Genomic DNA, 18,424 nt, shown 5'->3' with positions numbered 1-18,424 from the left:
GTCGGTGGACGCTCCTCTCCCGGGCTCTATGCCCAGCCTCTAGCGATCCCACCCGGGATCTCCCTCAACCGGCTTCCCTTCACCCCTGCCAGGCAGATAATGCAGCCAAGCCTGCACGCGGGGAGCAGCAAGGCGCCCATACGGCCACTGGGCATGCTCAGAAGTGGAGCAGGTTTGGGGCTTCAGTAGACAGCTAGTGTGTTATACCGAAAGAAGGAGGAGAAGAAGCAGGAGGAGGAGGAAGGGGAGGAGGACGGGGGCAGCAGTAGCCACGATCGCCACCACCAGGCAGAGGAAGAGTTCGTAGGGAGGGATAGATCTCCTCCCACTTGGAGCGCCGTCTGCCTGCTTTTGGAAAAAAAAGAATAAAAGATAAAGAAAAAGAGAGAAAAGGAACGAGAAGGGGAAAGTGAGAGAGCAAGAGAGTGAAGAAAAAAAAAATTAAGGCGAGATCAGAGAGGGCTGGGGCGCGGAGGGGCCCGCAGGACGCGGGGGCGGACCAGCCGAGCCCCAGTGCGGTCGCCCGGGCAGGTGCCACGGCTGCTGCCCGGAGGCGGCATGTGACGCGCGGCCGCAGCTGCCCGCGGGCGGAGCGCGCTCGGACCGGGAGCGCAACCGCGGGCCAAGTCGGCTGCAGCCGGGAGCCCCGCGCTCTTCACCCGCCCGGAGGAGCCGCGGCTGCGCTTGCACCCAAAAGCCGGGCAATGCAGAGAAGGGCGGCTCCGGTGCACGAGCGAGCCTGAGGACAGTCGCTGTCTCGGAACGCCGAGCTGAGAGACGCTGAGGTTCCGTGGTGCGGACCGGACGGTCCGGGAGATTCGGGGTGGCGCGGAGGACCCGCGTGGGACAGCCACCTGGAACGCGGCTGCCAGGTAAGAACACGCGGTGCTCGCCGCGGCGCAAGGCAGAGCGGCTGGCGGCGACCGCTGACCCGGTTTCTTGCCTTATCTGGTGGTGAAAGAAAGGGGGAAAAAGTTTTCCCTGACCGTAGGAAATGTGTTTGCTGGCGGAGTTTAAGGGGAGGGCTGGGGAGGGACGAAGAGAGGTGCTTTTGTTAATTTGCGGGGATGGGAACCCGGGATCAATCTGATGAAGAGCTGGAGCGCGGAGACCCAGGGTCGAGAATGCGGTGGCGGCACCGGAGCGCCTGGGTAAGGACTGGGACAGGCGGTCGGTGGCCGAGGGAGCGCCCGGATCGGCCCGCTCAGCTCCCTTGGGCTTCTTTTCTCTCCCTTGCATGAGGGATCCAAATGCGAAACGGGTGGTCCAGAGCCGTGTGTCAGTGCGCCCATGTGCTGGGTCCTGTGTGTGCCTTTTAATGCCGTTTTTAGGAAAGCTAAGTCAACCTCTCAGCAAGGGGAGACTGCTGGGCTTGCGTTCCTGGGGTGAAGAGGCGACTTTTGCACTCCTGTGACCTGAGAGAGGGTACTGAGCCAGGGTGCGCGTTTACTCTGGGTTAGCCGTGGCTACTAAACTACATATGATCTCTTCTCTGGAGCCCTCTCGCTCCCTGCACAACCTTCTTACAGTGCGCAGCCTGTTCATTTCTAGGTGGTTTTAACCCGTGAGGTTAGGGGAATGGTTGACCCAACTGGGTAAAATTCACTTGTCCACTCCGTGCTGTGCGTGTTGGAATTGTGACCCTGCCCTGCCTGCTGGTGAGTGTGTGAGATTCTCCTTGCAAGCAGGGTGGAAGTAGGAGAGGAAGCGAGCTTTGGGGACTCGCATCCATATGGACTGATTTTAAAAACGCAGACCTTGATTTGAGTGTAAGTGTTGTTTGAACGTGTCCGAAGTCTGTAAGCATGTATTCCGACCCCCACCCACCCGGTCCATTGATGTTGTTGGTAGGGTTTTGAAAGGGTGGCGGACTGGGCTGTTAGGGAGACTGACCATTTCACTGTGAGCTTTCAACAGATCTTTCCCTTTTCTCTTGGCCTCTGAGATTCAACAAAACAGAAAATGTACCATTCCCCAATGCACGCACGCGGGCGCGCGGGCACGAGCGCACACACACACACACACACACACACACACACACACACACACAGGAGAGAGAAAGAGAGAGACAGAGAGACAGAGACAGAGAGACAGAGAGACAGAGAGAGAGACAGAGAGACAGAGACAGACAGGCAGAGACAGACAGAGACAGACACAGACAGAGACAGACAGAGAGACAGACAGAGACAGAGACAGAGAGACAGAGCGCCCCCCCTTTCTGGATTACTATTTGAAAACAGAACATATTCTTAAAACCTGCTTAAGAGGGTTTCATATTAGGAAAGCTTTCATTCTGCAGGAACTATTCAACACTGTTTCCTGTGTTTCAAACAATGCTAGTGGATTTGCTGGAGAGATCTTACAGGAAGATACACCTTTAGAAAAGGCAAAGGGAGAGCCTGGAATAAATGCATACATGGGTGCAGAGTGGCCCTGGATGAATGTTAACAAAGCCTGAAGTGTTTCTGTTTCAATTGCGATGCCCCTGCAGCTCCCTGTCGTGCCAGGTGTCGGCAAGTACACGTGTGCTGGGGTCATGCCTGCCTTTTCCATGTGTGTTCTCATAGGCCACAGCAGTGTAGTCTGAACTGCACATCTACCTCTGTCTTTAGATTATGTTTAAGTGGTTTGTCTCAATTAGCTCATCAGAGCACGTAACTTTAACACAGATTACTAAGTTAGAAACAATGGCTGCAGATCTGATATGGACTGTTCCCTAGACTGAAGGGAATGTTTTGAGGGTGAATTAAACAAGAAAGTAAGAGTGATGTCAGACTTTTAAAGACAATAGTGGATAATGATTGAAATGGACTCGGTAGTTTAATAAAATGATGTGAAAAGCAGAGTGTATATCTTTGAGTGTATATCTTTGGTCATAGAAAATTATTGTTAGACAAAAGTATAATTTGGAAGACTAGACCATGTGGAATTGGATGGGATTTAGACAAAGACTACATATTAAGATAAGAGTAGTTTTGTTTTAAACTGACACTAAAACTTATATAAGAAACTTGCAAGCTTTAGGGAAATCTGAAAGGATTCACTACACTGTTTCTTTTCCTCTGACAGAGGGATAGACAAATTTTGCTTCAAACATATTTGTTTCTGGAGTTTGCTGAAGCAAGAATGCTCTTTAAAATGCATCTTTTTCATCTTTCCTTATAAAAATTCATGGCTTATCTTTTACAGAAAAGAAAAAAAATGTTATTTTAAGGTAGAATATATGGGAATACAAGCTCTTTTTAATCATATTTTAGTCTTTAATAGCAGACAACCTGTTGAACATGAATTGTGGGGAAGGGTAATGGGCATAGATAGGATTTCTTAGATCCATGTTAATAAATTGAATAGAAACTTAAAGGTTATGTATGATTCAAAGCTTTCTGATGATTTTTTTTTTAGATTTTCTTTTCTTCTTCTTTCTTTTACTGAAAATATCATCTCACTTCTTGAGCCAGCATAGTGTTCTTGCCTAGTAATGCTGTTGGCCTTGGCAGATTCAGTTGCTTACACCTAAATGGCCTGCACATTGTCACTGTAACGATGAAGGGGCTGGGTCAGGTTTGCAGTGTGGGGACGTTTACACGCAGAGCAGCTGTGCTGGCATTTTACACCAGGATGAATGAAGAGTTCTACAGAGATGGGGACCCAGCTCCCCTTCATGTATGAAACCTAATTTTATATCATGGTATGTTATGACTAATATCATTGCATTCTCAGCATGGTTTTGAAGAATGACTAATTGGAAATATTTTCTTTCACACAGTATGCTTGTGAATTGAAAATATATCTTCCTTACAGAAAAATATTTGAAAAGGCATACATGGTTCCAACACAATAATTAACCAAACCCCTTTACTATTTTTATACTTTAAATGACTCGGCATACACAAATATGCCTGGTGCTTAGTTGTTAAGAACAGTGTATACATGGTTTCCCAAAATGTGGTATTTATGAAATGCAGCACCAGACTTTTTTTTGACTAGAAGATTCTTTGAGTCTGGTGGAAGTTCTGTTCTGGTTCTTGCCCTTTTGGGTTGGACTTTCAAATTCAAAGGCAAGTCTTGGCTTCATGACAAGATAGATCATCTAATGAGTTTAACAGTAGGCAAATGCCAGTCAAAGTGGAGGTTAGATTTAGATGTGTGACAGACTCTGCTCTCTGTTAAGGAAGCTGCCTAGGCCGTGGATGAGCACAAAGCTGACTTCTGAGTCCAGATCATTCAGTGTTCTGTGTGGCTCCTCTGTGTATTCCTTACAAACAGCCTGCAAGAGCCAAAGCTATACCTTTTAGGGACTTAGCTTACTGTTCTCTAGAGTGCTTTGCACTGCTGCATTCCTGGTCAGTGGATACCTACATTGTCATGGGAAGCTATTGGAAAGAAGGAGGCACACAAGTCCTACATGAAGACTGCAAGCCCTCCCTGAGCTTTTATTTCTGCCTAGCGTTTAGAGACAGTCACATTTGCCCACCCACAACTCAAGATTGGCACAAGGATGGAATCCTCACAGAAGCATAATTTTGTTTGTTTTGTACATACACATTCATGTATGTGCAGGTGCATGTGTTTGCAGTCTCAGTGAAAGTGTTTGCACATGTTTACAGCAGCCAAAGAACAGCCCCATTCCTCTGGTGCTCTCTACCTGATTTTTTGATAAAGGGTCTCTCATTAGCCTGGGGCTTACCAGGTAGACTTGTTGAATGGCCAGCAAGCCTCATTTGTGTATTCTGATTCCAGTTATCTGTATCTTCCCAGCACTGACTGAGATCACAAGTGCATGCCACCATGCCTGGATTTAACAAACAAACAAAACAAAAACAACCAAACAACAACAACAAAAAGAAACTTGGGTTCTTGGGTTCCAGGGATCGACTCCAAGTCCTCTTACTTGCAAGGCAAGCCCTTTACCAATTGAGCTATTTTCCCAGCTGCAGAAGTGTCTTTTGAACAAACGTAGAAGCATGATGCAGTGGCACACCATCAGAAACCATGACCCCTCAGGATTCCCAAAGAGAGAGCATGAAATGCCTCTGTGGGGTGACTGCTAACTCAGCCTTCGGCCACTATGTGCCTTCTGCCCAGGAGTTTTGGCAGTATGCACACTCTTCTGGCTGGCTCTCCCCAGCAGTTTGGCAATTTAAATTCTTCCACCTGTTAGAGCTTCCTGTCCCTACCCTCCTGAGGCTGAAGGACTCTGGCAGGCAGGCAGACACCTTTCTTAGCCCTCCTCTACAGAGACTTCAGCTTCAGTCTGCCATGCTGGCACAGATGCAGCATCCACTGGCCATGATGACAACCTACAGTACATGCTGAGCTGTTGTCTTCACCACAAATGTGCCAGCTCATCTTGAAGCCACCAAAAATATGAAAACTTGTAGTAAACCAGCCATACAATTAGACAAGAAGATACCAATAGATGCATGGAGGGCTCTGAGCCCCTACTGTTCCCTTGTGTTCTCCAAGTGCCTCCAGGACCTAGTCAACTTGATATGTTCTTACCAGTTCACACTACAGAAGGAGCTAGTCTGAGTTCCATCTGCTTGCTGTAACCCTTGTGGGCTTCAGCAGTTCCATGGCCTCCTAATCTTGAGCTCTTGTCTTGCTGCTAGCTCATAGGACGAGGCTTCTTTTGTGTTTTCAGTTCACCTTTTCAGCACTAGGCTTCATGTTTTGCCTGGAATAACTTTTAGCAATGACCTTGACAGTCAGCTTTGCTCTTGCCAAGATTTCTCTCCATGAGCAAGAGACTCCATTCTATTATTTTCAGTCTCCGATTCAGCTCCAGGGTGGACAGAGCCCTGGACATAAGGCACAGTCCCTGTCGTGACAGTGTATCAGTCCCTTTTGCCTAGAGACTTGTGTTGCCAAGTTCACCTAACAAATAAAATCCCCTTGTCTGTCATTGTTGGCAGGATCAAATCTCAGTCCTCCACACCCCTCCTGGCCACTGTAATTTGAGTTGCTGACTATCCACTGCCGAATTAATCCTCCATTGGGTCATTTGTTCAGGCCCAGACTCAGCCTGTTTCCTGCCCCCACTGTTCCCTTGAAATCTGGCACACCAGCTGAGCCATGACATATTCTACCTTCGGTCACCTCTGCCACAGGAAGTGACACCAGCAAAGGCTGCCTGGCTCAGGCCAGATATCCTCCGACAACTGTGATGCAGATACAATTCAGATGAGTCAAACCAGCAGCAGATGTCAGCCTGTTTCAAAGAGATGGGTCACCACACATCAGAATTGTGAGACCCTACACTTACGGGCATGAAATGTCCCAGTGATCTTCTGCTGAGCCTGGTCATTCATCACAGGGAGATATGGCTGTAGGCTTAGATGCACTGTCACTCTGACATATACCCCCTTTCATGGGCTCAAATGGCAGCAACCTGGTTACCATCACTCATGGATGCATTCACTTACAACTGTGTGAAGTCCCATCAAGCCAGGGCTTACCTCCAAAAGACTGTCATGCAGCAGTACCTCACAGACTGACAGATTGTCATTCCAGGTACTGCTTGGGTTTATTGTTTCAAATCAGTAGCAACTGTTGATTTATCGCATCTGCGCTCATTAGAAAAGTGTTGGTGAATGCAGTTACTTGTGTGATAGTCCATGGTGTTAGTAGATGGATAACTGAAAACACTGTTTGTGTTCTGTGGACACCCCCTAAACTGTGGCATTAGAAAAAACTGAACTCCTCATAGATGATGCCCTGTCCTCTTTATCTCACAAGAGTGACAGTGCAATATCATGTTTATAGAATGTCGTGGGAGACATGGAGAAGCTGTGGAATCACTTTGTCTGGAATTCTCCTTTCTCATCTCCCTGTCCACATGTCCGTCCCATCACACAGGACCAGCAACCATCTACAGCCTTCCCAAGTGGAGATGTTACTCCACTTTCCTTGTTATAAATTATTGTTCATTACTTAATTCATTTAATTATCAGAAGCTGAAAAACCTCTGTATAAGTAATTGCAAGTCATTTCTCTCTCCTCTGAATTCTGGTGGGACTTCCTGTCTTTGGTATTACATTCGACATCCAAGGATAACTCCAGAGATATTTATGTTGATTTTCACCAAAGTTGACTGCATGAAGAGTATATAAGTAAGATTTAATGAATATTAGTTTGAGTAAAATAACTAATTTTACCTACCTACAAGTCATAAGTATTTGTTATTTGTTACCCACTTAATATTGATATCTTCCATCAATATCTAGCATCTGTTTGTCATTGCTACCCATTTGTCTTTATCTTTGCTCCTTGCACCCCCTCTTAATGATTGTCACATTTAACATGACTCCAGGAATGAACCTGACTGGTGTGGCAAGGGAATAAAGAAAAGACAAACTGACACACAGACAGGAAAACTGGAATCAGATGATCTGGGTTCTCTGCTGGACAAACCCAGCACTCCAGAAGCTTAGTGTGTCTACTATATAGAATTGGATGGTGGAGGCAAGGTTATTGCTTACAGCTGAATAGGAAGGCAGAGTTAATACACACAGATGAACAAGGAGGCAGGGTTTATGCTATACAACTGGATCAAAGGGACGGGATTAGCTAATCTCTGTTATCAGTCTCTGTAGGAGAGAAGTCCTCAGGTTGTAAGTATCTGGGGAAGAAGGCCATGGTGGTTATTTTCTGCATACAATGTCAATATTCACATTCAGACCAGTAAGGTAAGGCTTTGCCATTTTCCCATGGGTCTGAGTCCTTGATGCTGTGCCCAAGTCAACAGCACATACTCACTTAGCTCGTCGCTCAAGGCATCTTCTCCCCATAATTGCCATCACCTGCCTATCATCAATTTCTATCATCTGTAATTGATATCTATTCATATACACATATATCATTTCTCTATATAACTTTATATCACCTATTTTTCATCAATGTCTATTACCTGCCTATGTGTGTATACATATAATCTTTCATCTACTTATCAGTACCTACCTTTCATCTATCAAACATTGATATCTATCAATGGTATCTATCTCTGCTTATCACTTATATACATAGGATGCTATCTCTATTGTAATGCTCATGTCATTATTTCTGATGTACCAGGCAATACAGTTACCCTATTTTGAATACACAATTAAGATGAGTGTAACATTAAATGGTCAACATGAAGTGAGAGCTTCTCATCCCTCTCAGAGATGGAAGATGATGTTAGATATTGTACTTCAAGCTTAAAACAAGAGTCTTCCCTTACCTTCTGGAGGCCAAAAGTCTGAAAGCAAGGTATCAGTAGGAACATAATGCCTCTGAAAACCCTAGAAAAAGTACACCATCTGAATCTAACTTTTGAGCCCCTTACTCTCTCCCATATGATCATAGCAGCTCCTCCTCTTTGTGTGTGTCTCCTGCCCCATGCCTTTCTTATACATGTGGTTGCATCAACAGTTTACCCAGAAAGTCTAAGGAAACTTTTCCTTCAAAGATTCATACTTTAAGCAAGTGTTCTGCCATAACAAGGAATCACAGCTTCTGGGCATTAGGAAATGAACGTATGTTTGAGGGCCATCGTTCAGAACATGTCAGATATCATCAATGAGTACTGTCTTAGTTGCTTCTGTTGCTGTGATAAAATAACTTGACAAAGACAACTCAAGGGAGAAGGGACTTATTGGGTTCATAGTCTCATGGTAAGGAAGTCCTGTGGCAGGATTGTGAAGGAACTGGCACATTGCCTCTGTAGTCAGGAAGCAGGGAACAATGAATGCTTTTGCTGTTTTCTTTCTCCTTTTTATTCAGTCTTGGACTTCAGCCGGTGGAATGGTGCCATCCACAGTGGGCCTTTCCACCTCAGTTACTCTAATCTAGATAATCCCTCACAGGCATGCCTGGAGGCTAACCTAGTTTACATAATCCCTCATGGGCACATCCAGAGTGATCTTTCATTGAAGATTCTAGAGGCCATCAAGTTGGCAATGAAGATTAACCACTGCGAGAACCGTCAATGTGACTCTATAGGCAGTCATCTCACAGGACAGCCTATTCCTTAAGAAATGAATGCAACATGCTGGCTTACTCCAGAGAGCAATGAGACACAGAATCAGACAGCATTTACCCCGTTCTACATTTCACCCTCACCTGACACTGGCTTCCATCTTAACGAAGATCATAGGAAGTCTTTTTCTAAAAGTCAGCTGTACCCTCTGGCTCACAAACCAGCAGTCTTTCCTTGGTAGTTCCCTTGGCCTCATAGTAACATATGCAAACCCCCTAATTGTCAGGACATTCCATTTCCTGGTCTCCTCTACCCTGGTTCTTCTTCCTCTGAGTGTCCCACTGCTTTCTCTTGCCTAGTGTTGGTTCTCCAACACTGCTTCCTCAGTTTATACCATGTGCTTTCTCAACGTAATCCATATTCATTGTTTCCAACACCCATTCAGCATGAATCACTCTCTTTTCTCTCCAGACTGACTTAGCTTCAGAAGGGAGGACTATCATGACACACTTGCTCAGGGGCCTCTGTTTCCTCCCCCTCCTGCTTCTCTCCTGGGGCCTCCCATTTCTATGAACAGCATGATCATCCTACATTTCCACATAATCTTGATTTATTTCCTCCCCTTTCCTCCCACATTGTGCCAGATACCGGATCCTAATGCTCAACCAAGTCATAGCTCAAAGTTCTTGGCTACTCTCCTTTCCTGCTATCAGCATCTTGATTCATCAGCTCTCTAGCTTTAATGTGCACTCAGCTACATAAGGAACTTAGTGAAATGCAGACTTTGATGCGTGAGGTCTGGGTAGAGGTTGAAAACCTGCATTTCCAATTTCATCTGCAGAGGCTCATCTGAGCTCAGACCACATTAAGGAAAAACCAGTTATTAAGCCCTTTGAACCTTCCTTTTAATGTCTAAGATCTCTGGATCATCTACTTGACTGCTGTTTCTCTTCCCAATTCATTTGTATAGATTTCTCTTATTGAAGTTGAATTTTTGTCATTTTTTAAAATACTGACTCCAATATCATCTTTGGCATCCTTGCCAACTACCAATAGCATAATCACTAAATGTCTTGCATCAGCCATCTTGGTCCCTGGTATGATTTACATTTTAGGTTCAGTCTCAAGGTTTCCTTTCTCTTAACTGTACTTTCTGCACTGTCCTTTTACTAGGAAGGATACCCTCTCATCCATATCTCCAGGGAATGCAGATTTTAGCAATTTATGAAGGATTATATGAAATAACAATTTTCTTTAGCAATTCTTTTACTGGCACTTTGTCAGAATCTCAGTCTTATCATTGATCCAACACAGTCTTGGTTTGTTTATATATGTCCATAAATTATTTCAGATATCTGGCCATCACATCTTTAAGATGCCTCATTTGATGTTACCTTTACCCTATCTAAGTATAATCTTCCTCTTAGATGATTGATGTGCACATCTGCATATAAAATATGTAACTACAGTGCTTTTACTGATGTCTCATTATATAAATAATATAGAGCACATAATATTTGAACACAAGTTTGTAATTTTGAAAATAACCATTTTCTGTATTGCTTTGTCTCCCAAGGCCCATGCATTAAATGGCTAGTCCCAGCATCATCCTATTGAGAAGAGGTTGAGACTTTTAAAAGATAGGCACTAATGAGAGGTTTTTAGGCAACTGGCAGTGTGTTGTCATGCAGAATCTCCCCTCTCTCTCCTTGTTGTCCCTCCATGAGTTGAATGATTTCTACTACACAGTACCAACACAAGGCCCTGCCTCCAGATAGGCTTACAGCAATCAGGCCAATGAACCATGGGTAGGAACCATAAGGGGAAAAAAATCAGCCTTTTCTGTTCATAAGTTCATTTATCTCAGGTATTTTCCATAGGGATAGAAAGCTGACTAGCACAAACATGTTGTAACATTTACTCTCTACAAACCTTTGATAATAATAGAGTTTAGCAACTTGATTTGAAATGTAAATCTACCTCCCTATTTTTAAAACCTGCAGTTCATTCCAAAACATTGACTGATTTAACTGCATAAAAACCCATCCACTTAAATGGTCTCAAAGTATAGAGATATGTTTTCCCTGAATTTCTTATCAGTTAAACATGTCTTTTTTTCCTGCAGTGCTTCTCTGCTCCCAGAATTACATAAGGCAGTGTGGGTTTGTAAAAATAAGGCACAAATGCTGCCTTAGAGGACAAAGCTACTATTAGGCCTTTAGCAGAGCTGAGTGATGGATTTATGGAGAGTGATTATTCATTTGATAAGACATTAAAATCATACTGTTAGGTGATAAACACACATATTGCTAACTTTATGTTAATATGTAAATTTCCACATCTTTCAGACCTATGAAAAACTGTAGCACATTCTGAATTATGAATGTGTATATATTTGTCAATGTTTTAAGATTTGTTTTTATTTTTTGGTGTATGAATGCATCTTCACAATTATGTATATACACCATATGCATGCAGTTTTTGCAGAGACCAGAAGAGGGTGTCTGAATCCCTGGAATTAGACTTACAGACAATTGTGTGCCACTATGTAGGTGCTAGGAACTGAATTTATATCCTCTGCAAAAGTAGCCAGTGCTCTTAACTATTGACTCATCTCTCCAGCCCCACAAATTCAGGTATTTATCTAACACACCTGTGTATGTACACATATTTTTTGTTTCAGAAATGAATACAAACTTAAAACCAAAAAAATAACAAATATTTAACAGAGATTTTAACATATTTAGCAAAACTATGCAATTTATAATGAAATAAGAGGGAAAGGAAAACAAATAAAGTTCAGTGTGAGCTGTGTGTTCACATGTTATGTGAAGGTATTAGTATTTATGGTAAAGAAATTTTTTACAGAACTCATAAATAAATATTTGTGAGAGGAACTCTTAATGATGATGAGTGATCATCACTACTGTGTTAAAATGAAAACTAAAGCCAGATATGTGGCATGAGTCTGTATTCTCCTCTAGTCAGGTAGCTGAAACAGGAAGATCAGTTGAGCCCCACAGTTCCAGACCCGTCTGTGTAACATAATTAAGACTTGTCTTCTTTAAAATAACAAATATATTTTGTGTTAGAACAATGAAAGATCATCTCCTTGGATAGAGGGAGGCAGATTTATGATTGAGTGGCTGAAAGGTAACAGCAAGACTAATGAAAAAGACATGAAAGTGCAAACTATGAGATAGTTACAGTTTTGAACCAGTGTGAGATTGCTGCAACCTGGATTAGCTAAACCATAGAAAGACTATTTCTACATGTTTTAAACTCTAAAATACTTGGTTCTTTGGTTTAGCTGATATCTCTTCCCTAAGATAGCACATATTTCTTGTAGAACTTAGTACAAGGAAAAAACTGAACCTCTTTGGGGATAATGAAGCTATTTTCTGAAAATGAAATTAAGCCATCTTTGTTTCTATTTTGCAGTGGCTTCTGGGAAATTCAGACCTAAAAATAACACACAATCATAGTGGCCAATTTTGTTTATTTTTCGGTCTATTGCTTCTTCTTTTTTTCCTAGTATTTTTCAGTTTTCATTTTTAATATAATCATTCTCATGTTTGGGGGAAGTTAACAGGATATAATTTAGAAACATACAATGAGATATTATCTATGGGCATATGACTAGATATTAAGGATTGAAAAATAGAGAATAAGTAAATGCTTTTAAAATGAAATAAAATAGAGAAAATTATACATTGGCCACAAGATCTCTTTGGACTCCTCAAACCCCTCAAAACCACGATGGACGGAGAACCCATATCTAGATCAATGCAGAAGGAACAGGTAATGATGGTGCTGGTGAGGATGATGATGTCATAAAACCCATTTTATGGGGTTAGAATTTCACCACTCTTCAAGTGTACAGTTAACAATTAAAATTAGTGTATCACATGATGACTTGAAATATGGAAGTGTTATAAAAATAGATCAAGCTAATTATCATATTAGTCACCTGATATATTTAATGTGTTTGTAAAAACATTCACAATCTACTCTCGTGGCAATTTTCAAATTTATAATACATTGTATGTGACCATTAACCAGACTCATTATGCTGTTGGATAGATCTCTGGATATCACTCATTCTGACTACTGGAAATGCCATACTCTTTGAGCAAGATTTCCAGACACTCCTCACAACCCCTAGCAACCACTGTTCTACACTGTGAGTTTGACTTTCTTAGATTCCAGGTGGTGTTTGTCTTTCTGTGCCTGGCTTATTTCATTTAACCTGACATTCTACAGTTCATTCATGTAGCTGCAAGTGAAGGAATTTCTCCTTTTAAGGCTGAATGGCATTCGTGTGTGTGTGTGTGTGTGTGTGTGTGTGTGTGTGTGTGTGTGTGTGTGCAATTTTGTGCTTACCTCTTTACTCATCTGTAGAAAATTAGGTTGTTACCATATCCTGTCTATCATAACTCATGCAGTGATGAGCATGGGAGTGCATAAATCTCCTCAACACACTGATTTCATTTCCTTTGAATATGGAACCAGTAGTTGGATCACCAATGTAGTAGCTCTGTTTAATTATTTAGGAAGCCATTTTCCCATAATGGCTGTCTTAATTTATATTCTCACCAACAGTGTGTAAGGATCTGCTTTCCTCTGTCTCCTCACCAACAGTTTTCCTTTGTCTTTTTGGTAACAACATTTGAACAGGTGTACAGTGAGGTCTCAGTATGCTTTAATCTGTTCCCCCTGGTAGTTTATGATGTACAAAATTGTTTCATTGGTTTCCTATGCCATTTGTGTGTCTTCTTGTAAGGAATGCTTAGGTGTTTGGGCTGATTTTAACTTGTGCTGCTGTCTTCCCATTGAGTTGTTTACTTACTTATTGAGTTTCCTACTTATTTTGGATATTAACAGATGCATGGTTTGAAAATATTTTCCATTCATCTGTAGGCTGTCCCTATATTCTGTGGATGTTTCATTTTCTATGCAGAAGAGTTTTTTTTAATTTATTTTTCAGTTTGATGTAATCCCACATTTATCACCTATGCTTTGGAGTCATAGCCCAAACACCAGGACCTATGTCATGAAACTTTCCATTTATATTTCCCCCAGTAGTGCTATAGGTCTCTTGTGTAAGTTGTTAATATATTTTGAGTTGAGTTTTGGATTTGGCATGGTACAAGGATCCGATTACATTCTTTTGTATATAAATATTCAATTTTCTAGACACCATTTGCTGAATGGATTGATGCCCTTTGTCTGCTATATGTTCTTTGTCAAAAATCAGTTGGCTGTAAATGTGTGGGCTTATTTTTGAGTTTTCTACTCTGCCCCAATGGTATCTATGTTCTATGGTTATACTATGTGGCCAACAGCCTTTAATAAAAATGGTTCTACGTATATAACATACCCATGGGTGCCATTTTGTGTTAGAGGTCAATAACACAATATTTTCCTGTACGAAAGATCATAATCTTGTTAAATCTCACTAAAATGAATGATGCTTTGAAATCACAAACTTATGTTTTATTCATGAATGCAGCCCAAAGGCTCAACCCTAATGAAGTTCCTGGTATGTTATAAACTCCCTCTATGAACTGACTGAGTCTCTTTTACTGTTCCTTTTGAAAAGAAGATGAAATTTGAGGTGTGACAGGTTTTTCTGGCACCCTGGTATTAACAAAATAGCTTATTTATTAGGAAATGGGAAGCAGTCACCACTGGCCCCAGTGGCTGGCGTACAGAATCCCAGAATTTCTTTAGCTGAGCTTCAAAGCTTCATGAACCTGGCTCTGGGTCTGTATAGTGATACTTTTCACTGGTGGTCCTCACATGTTCGGGATGTGGTTATTTCTACAGCATTGCTCAAATGATTCCTCCTGCTGACTGATTCTAATGGCCAGCATTTCTCAAGTAGTCACTTTTTAAATTGATTGTCAGCTGTTGCAAATAGCTGGCAGCTGAAGGTTCTCAGTAACAATAAAAAAGGTCTCCATCTCAGAGATTTGGGATTGGATTAGTTACTATTCACTTCGCTGTAGTGAAATGCCTGACAAACTCAGGAAAGGAAGAGTTGCATTTTGGTTCCCAGTTCTGGGACATAGTCCATCACTGGAGAAGGCATAGTGGCAGAAGTGTGAGGCAGGTGGTCAGGAAACAGAGAAAAATACCGATGTTCAGTTTGACTTCTTCCTTTTTTTTTATTTTTGTTTGTTTGTTTGTTTTTGAGACAGGGTTTTTCTGTGTAGCTTTGTGCCTTTCCTGGAACTCACTCTGTAGCCCAGGCTGGCCTCGAACTCACAGATTCTCCTGGCTCTGCCCCCCAGTGCTTCAGAGGCTTTGCCTCTTCCTTTTTATGCAGTCTAGGGCCTCAGCCCATTGTATAGTGCCACCCATCTTGTGAGTGAGTCTTTTCATTGCAGTCAAGCCAATCTAGATATTCTTTCACTGAAATGTCCAATGCTCTGTCTCCTAGGTGACTTTAGATCCTGTGAAGCTGGCAATCGATAGTAACTACCACAGAGGTGACATTTCCAAAGCTGGGTAGGCACCAAATAGGTAGCTAAGACTTGAGTGTTGAAGTTAAATCCCAAAGCAGAATCACAATAGAGACAGGAGCAGCACCTCTACATTCTGAATAAACTTCTAGCATGGTCCTCACTTTGCTAAAATTTCAGACTTACAAGTTGAAGAGAGAGAAACATTTTCAATTCTTTCATGAGTTAGGGTTAAGAGCTGGATTGGCAAAGGGTACATTAGCTTAGCTCTTTTCCCTGGTAAGATGAGTCATTCAGTTTAGAATGTGTCTCAGGCTTGTGAAGAGTGGAGAGCCCTCTCACAGTGGAATGTAAGCACAGTAAGTGAAAACGGATCTTAGGTGTAGAAGTAAGAGGAAACTTCCTCCATCAGAATGCACACTGTGGTATCTGAAGATGTTTATTTTGAGAAATATGGCTAGCCTAGCCATTTTCACAAGATGTTAGAAACAGAAACCTCATTTCAGATATATGCTATTCTTGACATTTTTATTACTTTCTTTTGTTATGTCACGTCATGCAGCTATCATAAACAGAATGTGTGTGTGTGTGTGTGTGTGTGTGTGTGTGTGTGTGTGTGTGTGTGTGTGTGTGTGTCGCTGAATACTGAACTTAGGGCCTCACACATGCTGGACAAGTGCTCTAACTCTGACCTATGTCTCCAGCCCAAGAGAACATATTCCTGTTGGCATATGGTACTAAATTAGAGGACTGTGTTTCTGAGAAGGGACAGAGAAAGGGCATATAAAAATTATTTATGTGAGCAGTGGGATTTCAAAAAATTCAATGATTAGATAGTCATTGCCTTATACACACAACAGTTTTGTTGACATGAATACTCTAAAACATGGACATAGTTTCTTTTTTCCATCTGTTACAAGGCATTTTATGTTACATTGTCTTCTTTAAATGGGTAAGTTTTAATAATCATATACACTAACTGCTTTCCCACAAATTCAATATAAAGTTGTATATCATTAACTTTTTATAAAATAAAACTAATCATCATTATATTCTTAGACTTTTAGATATTCTTTTTTATTCATAATGTAATTTAATTTTACAGCCATGGATTCCCCTGTCCTCCCTCCTCCTGCCCCCTCCCCTCAATCCACCCCCCATTCCCATCTCCTCCAGGGCAAGGACTCCCCTGGGAATTCAGCTCAGTCTGGTAGATTCAGTTGAGGCAGGTCCTGTCCCCTCCTTCACCCAGGCTGAGCAAAGTGTCCCTGCATAGGCCCCAGGCTCCAAAAAGCCAGGTCCTTGTGGTAGCAAAGAATCTTGAGACAGGCTATCTACAGTCCAGTCTTTTTCCAGCATTCCTCCTGGCCATTCATTTATTCATTAAACTTATTAAGTCTTTGCATTATGTCAGGCAGAGTTCTAAGTGCTAGAGATAGGAGACTAAATAAGAAAAACAAGATGCTGGCTTCGTGGGATTTATATCCTCATGGAAATACAAAGGACCTACTCTAGTATCCACAAAGAATTTCCGAACAATCCTCATCTCCTTGGTGTCTAATGGATGCATTAGAACAGTGTGACCACTTGAATGTCTTACCATCCTTAGCCTGTCTGTGTGCTCTTCCACATACCTCTTAAGTATGGGGGCTCATTTAAAATTTTCTGAAAATACATAGTTTGTTTTTTGTTGTTTTTTTTCCCCCAAAGGAAAAGTTAGACAGACCATACTGATAGCTGCCACTAGATGGCAGACATATGCACTTACATGTCCAACCAGAGGGTTGTTTTGAAAGGTTCAAAAGGAGCCACTTGACAGAATGAACCCTGAGTTCCACAGGAGTGACAGGTTTGAGATGTTACCATGCAACACCTTCTATGTGTTCCATGTGTTACACATGACAGGTCTTTCACAGCTCGGGATTAGGTTTGCAATGTGGTGACCTGCATTGTTCATGGAGGGCAAGAGATTAGGATGCTGCATTGAAAGTAACATGTATCTCTCAAGTTCATAGACTATCAGTGTACTTTCACGTCTATGGTAAAATGGACTTTTCAAATGGTTGCTTTAGGAAGTGGGCTACATTTTCAGCCCCCTGAGAAACAGCCATCTTATTCTCCTATGACAGCAGAAAAGAACTAGATGCTGTCAGCCTGACTACAGACACCTTCCTTTAATCTCCAACTAGCTACAGAAATCCAAGGAAAACAATGTCTGAACATGATGCTCTCCTAGACAAGGCACATGTATGAAACTACTTTGGCTCAATGACAGAACAGAAAGCTGACCCAAATCACAATAATAAGGATCCCTTCACCTACTCCAATACTCATTTCAACCAATAAATAACTACCTCCTCGTACAGTTTGGAACATAGGAGATGCTGTAGTATGTATTTCCTAACCCTAGTCCAAATTAAGCTGTAACAAGGTATTGTCCTGACTTGAAATTTCTGAAAATTGCAAATCTATTACCAATGCTTCTGTTTGGCTTCCTGAGCAGTATGGACAAGAGAGTGATAAGGCAGTAGGGTTCAGGAGGAGCTAAAACAATTTGTGGCAAAGTCTTGACCCTAGATGTGTGTTTATAATCTACAAGTATGTTCACTTGTAAAATGGAGTGATCTGAGCCAAGTTGTTCTTTGGATTTGGGGGTAAGAAGCCAAATCTTTTTGGAAGGATAACAGGAATTTATTCCTTTAAAGCATTTCACTAGAGCGATATTTTAAAGGACCCGAAAGGTTTAAATAGATGGAGATCCAGGGCAGACAGATGATTCAGACAACAATTGCCTTATAAGAGAAAAGTCTCTGCAGGTTTGTGTGTCTCCCAAGAACAGAGAACACTCCACTGCAGTGCCTTTTCCCCTGGTGATGTGTCCACTTGGAAGATTCCTATTTTGTTTTGTTTGAGACAGAGTCTCATGTAACTTAGGCAAGACTTAAACTTTCTATGTAGCTGAACTTGTGATCCAGCTGCCTCTACCTCCTGAGTCCTG

General features: G+C 42.0%; 1 protein-coding gene across 9 annotated transcripts in view; it reads left to right on the top strand.

The window, feature by feature from the left end:
- Positions 1-215: 215 nt before the first annotated feature.
- Chrm3 (cholinergic receptor muscarinic 3) overlaps positions 216-18,424 on the top strand; it is a 483,981-nt gene continuing 465,772 nt past the window's right edge. For 6 of the 9 annotated variants that reach the window (XM_076572924.1, XM_076572920.1, XM_076572922.1 and 3 more), the window contains exon 1: positions 216-872. The gene's annotated coding sequence lies outside the window, so the exon portion shown is untranslated. The remainder of the gene's footprint in view (positions 873-18,424) is intronic. The other 3 variants (XM_015998734.3, XM_015998735.3, XM_042278210.2) reach the window with 2 other exon arrangements.

Source organism: Peromyscus maniculatus, chromosome 5 (genome assembly GCF_049852395.1).
Source record: "Peromyscus maniculatus bairdii isolate BWxNUB_F1_BW_parent chromosome 5, HU_Pman_BW_mat_3.1, whole genome shotgun sequence".
Lineage (NCBI taxonomy): Eukaryota > Metazoa > Chordata > Mammalia > Rodentia > Cricetidae > Peromyscus > Peromyscus maniculatus.
The sequence above is the reverse complement of the archived record's forward strand: the minus strand, read 5'-3'. Positions and strand labels throughout refer to the sequence as shown.